Genomic DNA, 19,804 nt, shown 5'->3' with positions numbered 1-19,804 from the left:
CAAAATGTCAAAAAAGTTTCCCCTTTGGGTGAATGTTTTTTTTATATAAAGCTAGCTAAAGCTTAAACCACATGATTCCATATACATTTAATACTGCACAACATATCAGGAGCAATGATGATACAAATGATGGGGTCATAAAGAAATGTACATTTTATTTTGACATATATTTAAAAGACACGGTTAAAAAATACACTGATAAAAATCATTACAATGATGAACAGAAAATAAACACAGAAGCGTGGGAAGATTTACACGGAAAATAATTCCAATTAAAAAGGAAAACACATTAGTCAACAGGGATTAAATCATACTCCAAATTGTAACTATATCCTGGTTGGAGAAGTATTTCTGTCCAGCGACTTAACGTGTTTCAACTCAACAATGCATCGACGCGTTTCGGTTTGGCAACTACAATTATAAGCCAACACCTTTTTCAGGATTAAAAATAAATTCCCACTTTATACAGAGTGTCTGAAATTAAAAAATATAAACAACATAAGATGTACATACATGACTGAATTGGCAGATCACATCATTGTAAACAGCAAAGCTCCTATCAATTCCACAATATTATAACATTATCGTCACAAGATTCTACATTCATTCACATCAAAGAGTATTAGGATGGCACTAAAAAGTGTCTGCCTCCTTTATCACATAATTTCTCATTTCCATTTAGTTTAAGCCCAGTCCAGGAAGATACTGTCGGCACAAAACAAATTTATATTTGATTACACATGTACTCTCCGTAGTCAGTCGATGTAGTTGGTTATATGTTTCTTCAACCAAGATTAATCAGAGGTAGCCCACACTTGCTATTTGGGCCTACCGATCACATGAATATTGTGCATATGTTATTTACCTTATTAAGGATCACAAACGGACCTCTACGTACTTCAACGCTTAATCCACGATTTTCCTCAGTGGGCGGCTAATTTCTTCTATTGATCTAAAAAGATACACATTTCGGCTGACATTATAACCTGCATGCCTAGTAGCGTCTAGTTATGCTTCTATTATACTAGAACACACATCTACGATATCGGGATAGACAGGGAAATCACGTTATCTAGATTAAAGGATTTCCGATAATCATCATCAATTACCAAATTCTCTGTTGGTATACTAAATCACGCCAACTAAACAGGGCTCCTGCATGTCAACTGCCTATACATTTACCCATATTCCATCTACGGGTTTATAGTAAAGTGACATTAAGATTTAGGACTTCAACATTTATTACAATTAAAGGGAATGAGGAATTATTCATCGACTCTACCCCCTACACAGTCATGTTTTGCATCGTTACTAAAATATCTAGGTAACCTCTATGTCAACACCCAAACCAAAGACAAATCCAAATTTACCTAGAATCCTTTTCACAAAGCGCATGAACACATGCTGCAAACAGCGACTTCCAAATTGGATAGATGCGTGAATATCGGAATCCTAAGGTAGTATGGGTCAATCCCTGCTACAGCTAGACCGCCCGCAGTCGGCCAGTGTTAGCCAGTTCTCCACCATTAGCAACCAGATCAAGAATGTGGTTAATAGGACCTGGCACATCCTGAACCATGATGAACCTATTAAATTGGAGAAACCCATGTTCGCTTTTAAAAAGAACAAAAATGTACGAGACCTCCTATGCATACACACAGAGATGAGACACAGATTATACAAAGAACATTGGACAACAAGGCTGTGTTAGGTAACTTCAAGTGTGGAACATGTAATATCTGTCCACAATGTATGCTTACTAATGAAGTAAGATTTAACAATCAAACTTTACTTTAAAGTCAAAAAGCTTCAATAATTGTAGAAGCAGTAATATTGTATACCTGCTGTTATGCCCCTGTGGCCTTGGCTATGTTGGGGAAACAGGAAGAGAAGCAAGGACTAGGTTTCAGGAACACAGATCGGCTATAAAAACTAAAAAGATCACTGCGCCTCTAGTAGAGCATTTCCTTGAACTTGGGCATAGTGAAAATGACTTTACTTGGTTCATTCTGGAAAAAATTAAGATTGGAAAAAGAGGGGGAAATATGCTGTCAAAACGTAAGTCTCATGAACAATGGTATATTTCCCACCTCAACACTGTAAGAAATGGACTTAATTCCAAAGAGGAATGGGAACGCCTGATTAGACCGACCTGATGCAGCTATTATTTTTGTTCCTGAAAAACTGTATCACTGAATGAAATAGGTCTAGCGACTGGTGTATAACATTTATCTTATATAACATATTGTAAGGGAAGTTGGTTTTGTGATGACACACTATCAGAACTCTGTGCATAAAGTAATAACTATTTTGTTTTAGTATTACCAGCCTGTATGTACATACGAAAGACCAACATGTATATGTATTTTGGATAATTCAAACTGTATCTGTATGAATGTCTCACTGTTTCTTCCGGCAGGTAGCATCAGTGCAAAATGTTTATCTGTAATTCTCCTATACATATAATGTGATAGTTATTGCTGTTATATAGATGTGTAATGCAGATCATAGATGATGTATGCTATTAAGGTAGCCATCTTTAAATGGTGTTCGGACTTATAACTATACCCAATAGGAAGCCAATGGACTTGTAATGTTTAAGTCCAGTAAAAGACGTTTCTCTATTTAAAACAATGAAGATGCCATGAAATCTTTTTTTAGGGTTTGCAAAAATAGATGGGGTTTAATATTGGGAGGTCACAATAACTGTTAGATCTATGACAAACGTTTACGTAGGATGGACGGCATATTTATATATCTTTGTGTTTGTGCCATTTTCCCACCTGTATATTATAATATCAGGACATTACCCAAGAATATTCGGACTCATAGTAAATAAAATTAGTCCTCTGTCTATTGCCTTTGACTTAACAAATAGGGAAGTATGCGTATATGATCCGGAAGCACTGGTCCATGACCCGGCTATACGTAGAACAAAATTGGCGCGGATATTAAACGGCCTACCCGTGTTTTCTCTCGCGAGAACTGAGGTATAAATACAGGCGAACGGACAGCATCCCAGCATACACTTTGTTGAGGCTCCGGGAACCCATTTCGCCGTGTTGACCATTCACCAGCAGGTATGAAACTACTATTAGGCTCGAAAGGTTTTATATTCAGAAAAGTACAAGCTAATGCCTGATGTCTGATCCCTTTATACTTTCAGACTGCGGGCGGTCTAGCTGTAGCAGGGATTGACCCATACTATCTTAGGATTCCGATATTCACGACACTATCCAATTTGGAAGTCGCTGTTTGCAGCATGTGTTTATGCGCTTCGTGAAAAGGATTCTAGGTAAATTTGGATTTGTCTTTGGTTTGGGTGTTGACATAGAGGTTACCTAGATATTTTAGTAACGATGCAAAACATGACTGTGTAGGGGGTAGAGTCGATGAATAATTCCTCATTCCCTTTAATTGTAATAAATGTTGAAGTCCTAAATCTTAATGTCACTTTACTATAAACCCGTAGATGGAATATGTGTAAATTTATAGGCAGTTGACATGCAGGAGCCCTGTTTAGTTGGCGTGATTTAGTATACCAACAGAGAATTTGGTAATTGATGATGATTATCGGAAATCCTTTAATCTAGATAACGTGATTTCCCTGTCTATCCCGATATCGTAGATGTGTGTTCTAGTATAATAGAAGCATAACTAGACGCTACAAGGCATGCAGGTTATAATGTCAGCCGAAATGTGTATCTTTTTAGATCAATAGAATAAATTAGCCGCCCACTGAGGAAAATCGTGGATTAAGCGTTGAAGTGCGTAGAGGTCCGTTTGTGATCCTTAATAAGGTAAATAACATATGCACAATATTCATGTGATCGGTAGGCGCAAATAGCAAGTGTGGGCTACCTCTGGTTAATCTTGGTTGAAGAAACATATAACCAACTACATCGACTGACTACGGAGAATAGATGTGTAATCAAATATAAATTTGTTTCGTGCCGACGTATCTTCCTGGACTGGGCTTAAACTAAATGGAAATGAGAAATTATGTGATAAAGGAGGCACACACTTTTTAGTGCCATCCTAATACTCTTTGATGTGAATGAATGTAGAATCTTGTGATGATAATGTTATATTATTGTGGAATTGATAGGAGCTTTGCTGTTTACAATGATGTGATTTGCCAATTCAGTCATGTATGTACATCTTATGTTGTTTATATTTTTTAATTTCAGACACTCTGCATAAAGTGGGAATTTATTTTTAATCCTGAAGAAGGTGTTGGCTTATAATTGTAGTTGCCAAACCGAAACGCGTCGATGCATTGTTGAGTTGAAACACGTTAAGTCGCTGGACAGAAATACTTCTCCAACCAGGATATAGTTACAATTTGGAGTATGATTTAATCCCTGTTGACTAATGTGTTCTCCTTTTTAATTGGAATTATTTTCCGTGTAAATCTTCCCATGCTTCCGTGTTTATTTTCTGTTCATCATTGTAATGATTTTTATCAGTGTATTTTTTAACCGTGTCTTTTAAATATATATCAAAATAAAATGTATATTTCTTTATGACCCCATCATTTGTATCATCATTGCTCCTGATATGTTGTGCAGTATTAAATGTATATGGAATCATGTGGTTTAAGCTTTAGCTAGCTTTATAAAAAAAAAACATTCACCCAAAGGGGGAAACTTTTTTGACATTTGGGCGTTACAGAGGCCGTGGAAGGCCTCTCGGGCCTCCGCTTCTTGCGTGCTCTGCCAGCGGTGGGCAGGCTGCACTCCCAGCAGAGAGAGGTGCAAAGCACTGCACACCGCAAGCCCATGTTTTACACCCCCGAGCTTTTCCTGCAAAGAGGGGATGTTTGGCAGCTTTGCCGTCCCGGGGGTTAATACCATTCCCGAAGGGTGGTTAGCCTGGGAAGTTTCTTGACGCCCACAAACAAGTGTGTTTTGGGGTATTTACAAACTCCATTTTGCACACAAGAAAGGGTTGGACTTTTACTCTCCCAGCCAAAGGTTTGCATAAACCCCTTTCTGGGGTGAAAAGTGGAATGTAACCCCCCTCAGATGTGTTGGTGGTCCATTGGCTGGAGTTTCCACCTAACAAAAAATATGTTCCCAAAGGGCAGGAAAATGTGTTTGCAGTTTGCACAGGCGTTCCTGTCCCCCTCTATGCAGATAACGCTGCTATGGATAATTCCGCAGAGTAGGAACACAGTCCCAGCTTTCCATGTGAGTTTCTGAATCCCAGCACGGAGTAAATCTATCATCCATGTGGGTGTAAAACTGAGTGCAGATTTACTACTTTCTTTGTGACTTGGGCACACCCTAATCCTAGATGCCACAAAAGGTGTAAATTTATGCTTCGTAAATTTACTCCTATGATTACGCTGGTGCAGAGATACGCCGATTCTCATTGAATACAGAGTGGGCTTCACAGATTTCCATGTGCACGAGACCTGGTCTGTCGCCAATAGCAGAAACATACCCAAGGCATTCATGTTCCAAAAGCAAAACAGACACCTGCTGAAGATGCCCACTCCACCACAAGACACCCAGGCCCATATTACGCCACCTCCTAGTCAGTCCGTGGTACATACAAAGTAGGAATACTTGAAGAGATTCAGCTGACCTAAAATCCTCTATCTACTAAAGCTGCCTTTGCTCTGGCAGAGTTAACACCGAAGGAGTGTCTCTAAAGTGAATGTCAAGGGTGTAGAGGGTTTCTTTGGCCGAGGAAGAATGTAGATACCGAAAAGAAAGCGAACACTTGCCCAGGTGGAACTGAGTGGACAAATGGGAATGAAGGTATGGGGTGCAGTCACCACCTCTTTCCAGTGGAATGCACCAAACAGCTCAGAAGTGTGCCGCAGGGGTTGACGGTCAGTAATACATATAGCAGAAATGTAAACTAGCACTGCCAAAACCAATAGGCCTGGCCTTGGCAAACCTGTTATTTTTTTGTGTTTTTTGCAAACATATGCAACATATGCAAAAAGGTAATTTTTTTAATCTAAAAAAAAAATACATATCAAAAAGTGGAGTGCATATGGCTGCAAAAATAAAAAGTAAAAAATGTCCCACTGTAAAAATATAGCAAGCATTTGCAATGCAATAGGTCTCGCGTTTGAAAGAGTGAGTTATTGGCATTGTAAATGACAATGCCTTTTATTTATGTGTTTTGAAAACCTGCAAGCGGTGCGTAAACACACACTTTGTACTTATAGACGTTGCTTACGAGAAGCAAGGCTGGCAGTAACTGTGGCTCTTTTACTGCCAGCTATTAGTACAAAGTGCGTGTTTGCGTACCGCTTACAGGTTGTCAAAACACATAAATGTAAGGCATTGTCATACACAGTGATAATAGCTCAAACTCTCACAAAGGCGAGACCTATTGCATTGCAAATGCTTGTTTCCTTTATCCGTCATTTCAGCACCACATCAGCCCTTTATCACATCTCCATTAGTACATGTAGGTATAAAAAGAAAATGTAAGTATGTTAGTTTATTAAAAATCAAGCCAAATCTAAAACAAAAAATGATAGTTTAGTTTTTCAAAATGTTATTGTTTTCTCTACTAATAACGTAATATAATACATAGCTCAGTTTAGCTTTGTACCATAAAATCAGTGGGTGCACATCAATTTTCAGTCTGATTACCATTACTATTTTATCTGTATGGATGGGGGGATAGAGGAGTCTAGTCAGGGAATGTACATTGTTCTGTCTTCGTATAAAAACAATGGGCCTTATTATGATGTCAGGCAGATCGCCACCGACAGCCTGTTGACACCTGAGGCTGTGGTCCGTCCGCCACATTATGGACAGTCCGTCAGACCACAGCGGTCAGAGGGACAGACCGACTCCTTCGACAGTCTCAAGTAGCCGGTTGGGGGATTGTCGGACCTTAATCCCTACAATGGGGAGTGGCGCCTGCGATGACACCACCATAGAGAATACGCTGTCCCTTTTGGACAGCCTTTTCATGGTGCTTCCACCACCATGGAAAGGCTGTCAGAAAGGGACTTTGACCGGGCCCCCGTTCCCTGTAGGCCTCTGCTATGTGACCTGGGGGCACATGTGGTTCCACCCCCACACATCCATGCACCTGTGCCTGGCACAAGGTGCATGGATCCGTTTTTCTATTGCGGCTTGTCCTGCAGCCCTTTTCCAGCCCGCAGCACAAGTCCTTGTTGGACGCGCCCGAGTCCACACGATGACCACGTAATGAGGCCCCCAGGCAGCATAGTTAATATATCTGTACCAAATGGAGAAAAAAAAGGATTTTTTGCTGGCCTCGTCTCTCTTTGTCTCGCCCTCATGATCTATTACTTCGAGTCCCTTCTTAGGGGTTATTAACTTTGGATTCAAATAATATATTAATAAGGATTAGGTTTTGATTAAGGAATATGTTAAGGATATTTTGTTTAACTAAATTTCATTAAAAAGAATTGATTAGTGTTAGTGTTAGGTTTAGGATAAGACTGATAAGTAATTTAAAATAATTAAAACCAAAACAGTTAGGGTTAGCATTAAAAAATGTAATTTAATTAGAGTTAATAAATATTTAGTTTAAAGGCTAAGATTTGAATTCTGGAAGTGACAGTTAAATAAAACAAAAAAGATAAATATACGGGCTAGATAAGGGTAACAAAATTATTATAGAAGAAAATTAGTTAAAAAACAAATGATAGCGCTAAATTAACAGAAAATGTTGAGGTTGATGAAGGGTTGCTGCTGTGATTGTGGTGGTAAAAGCATTAAATTCTTTCCTGGTTAGTGCAGTGACCTTGATGTAGTAATAGGTGTATGAAGTTGATAAAGTAGCAAAGAAGCATAACAAATATCATTCTTAACTTAAAAAGAAATTGCACCGTCATTTCTATCCACCTGATTCATATCACACACTTCTGCATCAGCACAGGTCAAGTAGATCAATCTTACATCCATGCTAATTTGCCAGTACTTCATAATTGAAGTAAAACACAGACCATTACCATGCACAATGTTTGATGTCTTCAGCACTGAAACCTCACCAATGTGAGTCCTTGATGCCCTCTTCTTCATATAGACATATAGAATACAGCACATCCACAGATGAGATAGTAGGTGGTTTTGCCATCATCCAAAGATCTTCTAGAGTTTCTACACTTCAAGGCTGATGGGGCCCCTAGAGCAGCAAGAAGGATGTAGCCTATTGCCATCTCTTCTGTCCTGAATGACCCCTGCAAATGGAGTGGTGTATGCTGTTGCCTGCTTATTTCAAGGAAAACAAGTGGTCCCCAGCATAAACAAAATAATTTTAGCAAAATAATATATAGACCACAATGGGCTACTATATAGTCTAGAAAATCCCTTGCCCAGCCGGGCAGGGAATGTTTATTCAAGTAATAATCTGTCTGAATGTATGAATAAAACAGGTAACCAAAAACATCAAGGTTACTGTAAGGCACAGTCCTGTGCCATACACAAAGGAGGAAGTGAAAGAGGACAGTGAGTGCAAACAATATCAGGCAAACAAAGTGAGCTAGCAGGCCACTGACATAAATTCAAATCAACAGTGTGACCTGGAGTTAGACAACCATACTCTAATGCAATAAATTTCAAATATGGGACACTCTTAAAGCAGTCGACGGACGTTTCGATCCCAAGCTCAATTATAAAGGGATCATCTTCAGGACTTTCTAAATCAAAACTTTTGCCTGAGTGTAACCTTTTGACATAAAACCGCCTGTTATGGAGAAATGGAAGGGAAAAGACAAAACAGAAGTATAATCAGTGATTTAAAAAGACATGTACAGTTTTTGCTCTCCAGTTACTGTATTCGGAATCGCAGTGCATATCGTGTGCATTCCGTGCAATTAATGTGAAGAATCTTTTTGACCGTTTGGTGGTATCTCGGGGGGTATCTTTGTGAAGTGACCTATACTTCTAGGGAGAAGTGAGGTCGAGGTAGTGAAGTGGTGGCCGTGTTGGAGAATTAGGCCGTGAGTGGATTGTGGTTTTAATAAACAGCGATGGGAGTGTAGCATAGTCATGGGCCGTGTCTAGCATGCGCTGTGTATAACACATACCAGAATTGTATCTGTTGTTGGGGTTTTCTTTGTTGGGTGTCTTCAACGGTTAGGGTAGAAGCACGACATCCTGTGGGCAGAAGGTGGGGTGAGCCTCGTTGTTACTTAAACTATTAAGTTGTTACATTCTCAGTTAAAGCAAGGACTGGCAAATGGAGCAACCGTTTACCATGTTTGGAGGTTGGATTCTGAGCTGGACTTCAATTAATCACAGCAAGGATGCGGTTCTGGTTGTGGCGCCAGTTTTTTGGGGGGTCAGGTTGGACTGTAAGGACAAAAATAGAGCCACAGTAAGATGGGTGTTCACCTGGGGCTGTTTTGCGAATTGGGTGTTCACGGCAGACTTTTACCTTGGAATCTAGTCCCTCGGGATTTGTATACCTTGTCCCAGTATTTTCACGCTTTTGAAAGGTTTTTTGTACAAAAATAACTTCTGTAAAGGGGGTCTGAAAAATTGAATTCAAGAGGAATTAAATAAGGCTGAGTTACAAGTGAATTCAATTACCATTTCAATGCTTAGTTATGTACCAGCGGTGTTGATGGGTTGTGGGTACTAACTGGCAACCACTATCGATATATTCTGATCTCCCTTTTTGGTTACGGAATTATGATCTATATCTGGAATGGAGAAAAGGGCGGGAGTGAGACAAGGTTTAATCTATTTCAAATTGTAAGTGCCGTGGGTGTTAAAAGAAAACCATACTTAGCTGCAGTAGAAATAATTCATACTGCAATTCGAAAGTCAGCGCTGGTATCCTTCGTTGGGGCCCGAAAATTAAAGGTCTCCTGTAGTGGAACAGAATAACGATCTTAGCGGAAAAATGTGGGATTTGTGAATTCTTTCTCAAGAGTGGTCAGAGGCTTACCTCGAGGTACCGGGGGCTTTTCGTGCATCGATGGCGCGTTGTGCTCAGCAGGATTGCTTCCGTGTTGGAAGACTAGTCGCTGCTTATTGGGCAATTCGTGTGTCACGTGTGTGTGGAGATACTAAGTCACGTGATAGGGGTCCAAAGTAGTCATACCCGGCTTCATGGAATCATTATCGCCGCCATATTGGAGTGGCTGTTTGTACAGTGTTTGGGGTTTTGTCGATAAATTTCTACAGTGTTTGGGGTTTTCAGTGCATTCTATTCGGCATTTACTAAGTGATGTTGAGATAGTGCATTAAACCGGGGCATATGTGCCGCTAATGTAGAGGCAGTGCTTTATAACGGGGCATTTGTGCAGCTGAAGGAGGGGGTTTTTTTGTGAACACCCAAAGTGACTTATATTTACAATAGATTGGCAGACACAATTCTTATTTACAATGAGCAAAAGCTTATTAATATACAAATCAAAGCTTTCCTTAGAACCATGGTGTGGACAATTTCGGTCAGAGCAAAACATGAATTGTCACGGTTTTCAATTATGTTTTAGTCCAAGTTCAGATTCATATTTCCTGGAACACAGTGTGATCTTTATCTCTCATTAGGACTATAGAAGGGTAGTCCAATCCTCATTCCTATTTAATCCTGTGTGGATAGTGTCAAACTGAATGATGCTCTTTAGTTCTTCACGATTGAGCAGTTGGGCCAAGTTGCCGCCTCTCGGTGGGAGTTTGACTGTCTTCAAGATTATCCACTTAATGTCATCCGCGGAGTGTCTTTGTGCCAAAAAATGGTCCACCAGTGGTGCATTCTGTGTCCCACACCTGATACGGCTTCGATGCTGACATATACGAGTCTTTGCCTTCTGGGTAGTTTGCCCAACGTACATTTTTGGGCAGGGGCATAGAATTGCATAAATGACATTATGGCTATTGCAATTTGTAAAGCTCTTCAAAGGTACCGTAACACCATTGTGGCTGAAATTCCTTGATTCAATCGTGAACTCGCACACCATGCAACAACCACACTTCACGTGACCTTGAATTGGTGGAAGGCCCCAGTTCGATTCAATTGTGGTCGCAATCATGGGGGATGGGAGGGCAGCCCTCACTAGATGGTCTTTTAAGTTTTTGCTTTTCTTAAAAGCGAAAACTGGTCTCTCTAGATGTATTGGGCCTGCGTTTAATGTAGGCCAATGTTTAAGAATGGATTTCCTAATTTTGTTGGAAATAGGAGAGAACGTGGTTACGCAGGCTATTCTTTCAGTTTTCTCTTTTGCTTTAGGGGTTAGCAAAGCATCTCGAGGGCAATACCACGCCCTTTTGGAGGCTATTTTGATTAGTCTTCTTGGGTAGCCTCGTGCTAGTAGTTTGTTAGTAAGGATAGCTACTTCCTTAAAGTAGTCATCTTTGGTAGAACAATTCCTCCTGATTCTCAGGAACTGGGAATATGGTAAAGAGTCTTTCAGAGCTTTAGGGTGATTGCTGTCGTAACTGAGAAGGGTGTTGCGTTCTGTTGGTTTCCTATATAGGCAAGTCAAGAGTTCATTATCTTGATGATAAATAGTTAGATCAAGAAATGCTATTTGCTGTTTATCATGGGCAAGAGTGAATTTAAGCTCAGAGCAATTGTTGTTCAACCAGTGGTTGAATGATTGCAGTGTCGTGATATCTAGATTCCAAATAAGGAAAATGTCATCAATATAACGACGCCATAAAACAATGCCTTCATTAAAGGGGTTGCTCTCTCCGAGGATGACTCCCGTCTCCAGGGCATCCATAAACAGGATCGCTAAGTTCGGAGCAAAAATAGCCCCCATGGAAGTCCCCTTTATTTGTTGGTAGTAGGTACTGTCAAATAGAAAGTAATTTTTTGTGAGGCAAAGTTCCAAAAGCTGTAGAATGAAAATGGTTGGAACCCTGTGGGGACGTGGTCGTGAATCTAGGATCCGCTGAATGACCAAAAGAGCCGCTGTCTGGGGGATGTTGGTGTACAGCGACTCCACGTCCATTGTACAAAGAGTGTGAACTGAAGGGTCAAATGGGAAGTGTTCTACAAGATTAATCATTTCCATACTATGGGTGAGAAGCGCTAGGGAAGGCCCTCTGATTCACTTTTTTTAAAACCACTGGCGCCGCATTTTAACGGGGCAACCCGCCCTTACAAAAGGTAAATTGCCTCTATCCTCCACCCCCTCACTTGGCTCACCTGCCGGTTCGAGTTGGCGTCCCTCCCCGGTCCAGCGCGGATTCTTCCGTTTGATTGGAGGGAGGTGCCACTGGCCGGAAGTCAGGTCTAGCCACTTCCGCCCCACTAGCGCGCAGGTCAGCGCTCTAGATCCCATAAAAGACTCGCCCCGACAGTCACGCAGCAAACGCACTTAAGGTAAGATTCTGCCATCCACTTAACAACGGAGAAGCGCTAGGGAAGGCCCTCCGAATCACTTTTTTAAAACCACTGACGCCGGATTTTAACGGGGCAATCCGCCCTTACAAAAGGTAAATTGCCTCTATCCTCGACCCCCTCACTTGGCTCACCTGCCGGTTCAAGTTGGCGTCCCTCCCCGGTCCAGCGCGGATTCTTCCGTTTGATTGGAGGGAATTATTTACAACAAGGGGTGGTGATGGACAGAGTCTCTGAATTAAGCAGAGTACTCTCACCCAGTCAAGAGATCAGGGCTAGATCCAACACCGTTTTTTAGCTCATTGCACCATCCCAGTTTCAGAACCTGGCTGTATGCAAATTAGTCTGTCCCTGGCCCAGTGCATCATGGGAACAGGGCAGACCAGACTACAAAAGCCAATTCTTACACTGGGAAGGAAACAAGCTTCCGGGGACCGGTTTCTGCCATTTCAGGCGTCTTCGGCCCGGCTTGCTTGAATCCTGATGGTGCAATGAGCAAGGGACTCACATCTGAGTATACCCTTCCACGCTTAGGGTGGACAAAATTATTTACAACAAGGGGTGGTGATGGACAGAGTCTCTGAATTAAGCAGAGTACTCTCACCCAGTCAAGAGATCAGGGCTAGATCCAACACCGTTTTTTAGCTCATTGCACCATCCCAGTTTCAGAACCTGGCTGTATGCAAATTAGTCTGTCCCTGGCCCAGTGCATCATGGGAACCGGGCAGACCAGACTACAAAAGCCAATTCTTACACTGGGAAGGAAACAAGCTTCCGGGGACCGGTTTCTGCCATTTCAGGCGTCTTCGGCCCGGCTTGCTTGAATCCTGATGGTGCAATGAGCAAGGATTGGAGGGAGGCGCACCGGCCGGAAGTCAGGTCTAGCCACTCCCGCCCCACCAGCGCGCAGGTCAGCGCTCTAGATCCCATAAAAGACTCGCCCCGACAGTCGCGCAGCAGACGCACTTAGGGTGAGATTCTGCCATCCACTTAACAACAGAGAAGCGCTAGAGAAGGCCCTCGGATTCACTTTTTTAAAACCACTGGCGCCGCATTTTAACGGGGCAATCCGCCCTTACAAAAGGTAAATTGCCACTATCCTCGACCCCCTCACTTGGCTCACCTGCCGGTTCGAGTTGGCGTCCCTCCCCGGCCCAGCGCGGATTCTTCCGTTTGATTGGAGGGAGGTGCCACCGGCCGAAAGTCAGGTCTAGCCACTTCCGCCCCACCAGCGCGCAGGTCAGCGCTCTAGACTGCCCCTCCATAAAAGACATGCCCAAACAGACATGCAGCGGGCGTGCCAAAGGCGCACCAAAGGCAAACCCGTCTGCGCCCGTCCACGACCGGCCGGGGCCAGGGGCCACAAGCCCTGCCCGATCTCCCACACACACTAGGATCTATAGCTCCAACTCCCTCCTTAATCTGAGAGGAACAACACATGCCTCATGCCTCCACTCTTGGAACCCACCACATTCTCACATCTCATGCTCATAGTGTAACTTCCAGGTCCACACAATCCCCTCCAAAAAAAACGAGCTAAAGATGTACCTCTTAAATTGCAGATCACTCCCTAAACATTCTATCGAAATTTCTATGCTCTTGGAGGAGCACGGCTCAGATGTCCTATACCTAACAGAAACCTGGTTGACCACAGAGTCAGAACCCGACCTGGTGCAAGCCCTTCCCTTAGGGTATCAGATTCTACGGGAAGATTGTCTGACCGGCAAAGGGGGGGGCCTAGCAATTATTTATAAGGACTGTTACAAGTGCCAGAGCTCGCCCAACTCGATCCCAGACTGTGAAAGTCTTTCCTTTGCCATAGAATTCTCCCCCTCCAGCACCTTCTCCGGGACTCCTATTTACCGTCCACCCGGAACCCTGAAACAATTTCATAATGCCCTTCCTACCATCATAGCCAATCTAGCATGCAGCCCGTCCAACTACACCCTGTTAGGGGATCTCAATATTAATTTTGATGATAACCTAGACCATTCCGCCGTGGAATTGACAACAAATCTCTCCGCGCTGCAATTGAAACAACTTGTGCACACACCGACCCACATCAAAGGTCACCTTTTAGACCCCGTCTTCAGTAACTGAGAAGACCTCACAGTGGGCTCCCCTTCCCCCCTACCATGGACCGACCATTTCCTGATCCCTCTCGTTTGGAACTTTCAAACCCCTCCCCCTCCCAACATAACCGCACGCAAGGAACGCAAATGGTCAAAACTCCCCAAAGAGAACTGGCTTAATAGCTCTAGATATGTCCAGACCCCCCAAAAACCAAGATCCCTCCCAAGCCAACGAGAACTACAACAGCTGGATTTCCAATTCACTAGACTCTGTACTACCTGAAGCCGCACTAAGCCTAAGCGCAATCTAAAAACCACCCCTGGTATTCCCCCGAACTACAGGAGATGAAATGCCACTGCAAAAAACTTGAAAGGAGGTGGCGGTTAGATTACTCGCCCTCAAGAAAAAACACATACAGGGAAGCGATAAGGTCCTACAAAAATGAAATCAAAACCACACAATCAAACTTCTTTGCAGGAAAAATCATTGCAGCTGCCTCCAAGCCAAAAGAAATATATATTATTGCAAAAACCCTCCTCAAGCTTCCTGAAAAAGCCCCTGCCTCTCACAACACGCAAACACGCTGCAACGACCTGGCAGAGTTTTTCTTCCAAAACATTCAAAGCATCTACACTTCCTTTCCCCCGCTTACATCGACCCACCCACTCACAACACCACTTGAATTTGGATAACCCCCCCAACTACACTCGAAGTCCTCCCTCCTCTCGACCCAAACATGCTTAATTCCATCATGCATCAGGTAAAGTCCGGTTTCCCCAATGACCCGGCGCCCCCATGCACTTTGCTCTTAGCTGTCTTCAACATTCTCCCCACCATTCTGGACCTACTCAATTCCTCCCTCTCCACAGGCATTGTCCTATCCCCATGAAAGCAAGCCATGGTCAAAGCTCTTCTAAAAAAAACAATCTGGACCCAGGTAACCCAAGCAACTATCGCCCGATCTCCCTGCTACCCTGGGTAAGCAAAATTTTAGAGAAACATGTCAACATGGTCCTGACAGAGTTCCTCGAGAACAACCACCTACTCGACCTCTCCCAGACGGGCTTCCGTCCCATGCACGGGACTGAAACCGCTCTGGTTGCAGTGACGGAGGAGGCCAGGAAGATCTTGGATCAGGGAGGATCAGTGGCGATTATTCTCCTGGACCTAAGTGCCGCTTTCGACACTGTGAACCATAAAATTCTACTGCACAGACTCACCAGCCTAGGAGTTTCAGGCAGAGCAATCGCCTGGCTTGAATCCCATCTCACTGACCGTTCATTTCAGGTTTTCGAGGACGACACCACCTCCCCCACCAAGCCCCTTGGCTGTGGGGTGCCGCAGGGCTCTTCCTTGAGCCCCCCGCTTTTTAACATATACATGAGCCCACCAGCTGAGATAGTCCGTCCGTTTGGGATATAAATCATCACATATGCCGACGACACTCAGCTAGTGGTGGCCCTCAATCACTCAGACACACATAAAGCACAGGACAATACAAGGGTCTGTTTAGAACAAGTCAGCAAATAGATGACCTCCTCATGTCTTAAATTAAACGAAGACAAAACGGAGCTCATGCTCCTAGGCAACCCTCATGCCTCCACGCTCAACTCACTCTGGTCCATCTGTCTTGGCGCCCCCCCCCACACCCAAAGACACTATAAAGAGACTTGGCATCTGGCTGGACAGATCCCTCAGTTTCAACTGCCAGGCAGCCAAACTTTCAGCTATGTGCTTCGGGCTACTCAGGCTTCTTCGGAAGATCCTTCCCCTTCTGCCCTTTCGGGCAAGACAAATCATGGTCCAAGGTCTGTTCCTTTCCCGTTTCGACTTTGGAAATGCCCTATATCTAGGAGCCCCTCAAACCACCTTATGTAAGCTTCAGATCATACAAAACTGTGCTGCTCGAACATTGCTTCAGATTTCCCGTCACCTCTCAGCCAAGTCTGGCCTAAAAATCCTTCACTGGCTCCCAGTCAGGGAGAGAATGGACTTCAAGACCCTCTGTATCTCACATCGAGCATTCTGGTAAACGGGGGCCGCTATCAATCACTCCCTAAATCACCGAGTACCACCCGAACAAACAGCTCCGATCAGCCTGCTCCTTCCTCGCCACAGTCCCTAGGATCAAGAGATCCAGATGCGGAGGCCAGTTATTCTCATATAACGCAGCCAGGCTCTGGAACTCCCTCCCCCTCCATCTGAGAAACGAGCCCAATCTACTCCTGTTCCGCAAACAACTAAAAACCTTCCTTTTTAAGAAATCCGAATAAAATGTCTTCAGATATCTCATCAGCAAGTGTTGTTTACTTAGCGCTAGGACGCCTGAGGGCAGCTATCGCGCTTTATAAATCGTCTTTTCATTTCATTACCAGAGGAATGAACCAGATATCCACATCCTTCCCAGCCTGAAGGACCTGCACTGGTTACCCTTTTGAGTCCTCGTCTTCTGAATGTGCTGCACTATCAACAAAGCATCCAATATGAATGCACCAGTTTATCTCACTGAACTATTTACCACATCAGGCATAGAATATACCATAATTTTTCTTTTTTTAAAACAGCAAGACTCTTGATCAGGATTGCCATATTAGAGCAAGACTGGAGTTAAATACTCTCAATATGCACTAGGGAGCTCGAATAGCATTCCTACTCAAATCAGGCTTTCCCCAACACTCCAGCAATTCATAAATTTGCTTAAGTCCAGAACTTCAAGGACCACCACATAGATAATTGATAATCCTTGTGAATAGCCCAGCAAGAGGAATCTACCCTGCTTTTTTTTGCTATTGTACATGATCTCAAATTATTTGTGTTCCTTTCGAAAATCCTATATCCCCCTTATACATTACACCATTACTCATCGAGTAGGTTAGCAATTTAGAAGTACCACATGCAACAATATAGTGAAGCCAATGTGTAGGTGCTGTATAAATGTTCTTGCTAACTCTCTTGTCATTCCTTTCTATTCCCAGTGTCCATCTTCTTGCTGTCCCCTCTTTCATTAGCATTATAGTTTGCTCCTCACTTCTCTCTCTTGCCACATTTCAAGCCCGTCTCTCCCTCAAGTCAGCATGTCTGCCTCTATACCCACCTCAAGTAATAAACACCATTTTTGTCAGGGTGGACCACTAAAGTCACTAAATAAGCCTGAGCTGAACCCCTTTGTGGTTATGGCACAGAACAGACAAGCTTAACTTAGAGGTAATGTGTCAAGTATGAATGCAGTACATAATGCAGGAATTAAGTTGAAATGTTAAACAATAAAAATGCCAAAACAAATTAGAAAATTAGTGTAAAAATACATTTTTAAAAATGACATCAGAATCCAAGTAGAAGAACCGGAGATATGATTTTTTCAAGTATAGCGCCAAGAAGCACATAGTGCCAATGATAGTTAATGGTTGTGGTAGAGTAAGACCTAGGCCCAATTTGACCCTGGCCATGATGGAGCGCGGGTCAACTACACTAACCAGGTTCGACATAGTCAAAGGTTTTAACTTCTGACTTTAGTCCATCAAGTCCAATCCAACACAGGAGAACACTTCTAAAGTCATCTAGGACCCCAGGGGAGGGTGCCATGCAGAGGCCAACAGGAGAGCCCAGTCCAAATTCAGTTGCCATTGGTCAGTTGGGAAGTTGTCAGTAAAGGCCTCTTGTAGCCTTTTGTGTCTCTGTAACTTTAACTGGGGTCAGCCTTATTATCTGTCCTTGGAGTCTATGTCTTTATCTGTGGTACAAAAGAGAGAGCAGGTCCAGTCTTCAGGACTCTTCTTCAGGTCACAGACAGCAGATCCAGTCCTCTTCTGTTTTCCACCAGTCCAGAAAGAGTTCTGAAATGGGTGCCTAGAGATGCCACATTTATACCTGGCACTAGTTAGTGAATGGGAATGACTTCTAGGGACGTCCTAATTGACGGGGTAAAGGTCCCAGGGCTAACCCTACTCACTTCTGCCATTTTAAAGGTGGCCAAAGTCTTCCACCACATTAAACTTGGGTTCTGTTGGCTGGGTGTATGTGTGAGGGAAGTGAACTTGGTAATCATAGTGTCCTCCCACATCTTATACTAAAATCCAGTTTTATGCAGTCCCTGTACCCCCAACAACTTCAGGGTCAGAAGTCTGGTTAAACAAAGCTGAGTTGTCAGCAACCATTGAGGATACACAAGAACTATTTTGGCATTCTGTCTTCCTCCTTTGAGTGTGCTCCAAATGTTATATATAAACCCAGCAAACCTGCCAAACAGGCTTTGACACTATAATGTCAGAAAGGGGCCCACTGTGATTGGGGCCAGTCTGGCGTGAGAGACCAAAAAAAAGTGTCCGCTAGCATTTACCTGTGACAGGGTAGGCCTCTCTGAAGTTTGTTTTCTACCTGTACATAGCATTTATTAAACTTAATATTGTATTCCATTGCTTTCCTGTGGTAGAGCCAACCCTACTACAGTGAAAATATCTTTTATAGCTTTTTTTTTGGTGCTGTAAGAACATGTTTAACATTAAGGGACTGATTACAACTTTGGGTGTCTGAATGTCGGACTGTTGCATTAGAATTTTACCATCGGATTACCGGCATGGGTGGTCACTCACTTTCTTAAATTGGGACCACCACCAAAAAGTGTAGATAGATCTTACTGCGGTCCTAAAGAATTGCTGTCTACTTGATTGAATGGCAAGAAACATGTTGACCTTAACAGCACATTACCCTGTAACCGTATAACAATGGAGCACGCTATTCACTTTTTTAATCAGGATAATGGCCACATTCATTACAATTGTTCTGGGTGGACCTCTGAATCCTGTTTTAACCTCACATTTTCACATCTACACTCACTAGGGCCCCTACATGCAATTTACCCTACGGCAAAGGAAAAAAGATCTCCGCCAAAACGCCCCAACATGGGTGCTGATCGGGTACTGCAGCGCCGAAACGATAAGGCGCAGACCCAATGATGAATCAAGACACCTTGCTGATTAAATTTTTTTTAATTTTTTTTAGAGTTTTATATAGCGCGAACTAGACCCGAACCGAATCAGGTATCAGAGCGCTTTACATATCACCAGTTACGTTACATGAGGACACACATTCATTTTAGGCACGGGGAGATTAAGTGATTTGCCCAGAATCACAGGAGGTTTTGGCGTCGTTACCGAGACTCGAACCCAGATCCCCAGGTCCGAGGTCGAGCGCCCTAGCCGTTAGGCCAACTCCTCTTCCCGATTAGGTGTGTGAGGGTCCTTTCCCGAAAGGAGGAAATCTCCTCCTGCCTTTAGTGAGCACAATATATCTCACAATACACACATCGACCTGTATTGTTCATCAGGAACCGCATACCACTGTTTTTGCATTATATTCCGGCGGCTGTACCATGGCGGAGGCATACTTCGGCTCATAGAAAGCCTGCAGCACATGTGGCCGCCATGGTACC

The 19,804-nt window shown here is 43.2% G+C and overlaps 2 long non-coding RNA genes across 2 annotated transcripts in view; one reads left to right on the top strand and one right to left on the bottom strand.

Annotated features, from left to right (window-relative positions):
* LOC144826553 (uncharacterized) overlaps nucleotides 1–4,529 on the top strand; it is a 292,837-nt gene extending 288,308 nt beyond the window's left edge. Inside the window, exon 3 of the long non-coding RNA XR_013609846.1 lies at nucleotides 4,191–4,529. This is a non-coding gene — a long non-coding RNA (uncharacterized LOC144826553). The remainder of the gene's footprint in view (nucleotides 1–4,190) is intronic.
* The window catches only part of LOC144826554 (uncharacterized), a 213,199-nt gene that overhangs the window by 137,546 nt on the left and 55,849 nt on the right, over nucleotides 1–19,804 (bottom strand). The window lies entirely within an intron of this gene.

Source organism: Lissotriton helveticus, chromosome 3_2, assembly GCF_964261635.1.
Source record: "Lissotriton helveticus chromosome 3_2, aLisHel1.1, whole genome shotgun sequence".
Taxonomy (NCBI): Eukaryota; Metazoa; Chordata; class Amphibia; order Caudata; family Salamandridae; genus Lissotriton; species Lissotriton helveticus.
Note: the sequence above shows the minus strand (reverse complement) of the source record. Positions and strands in the feature narration are given on the sequence as shown.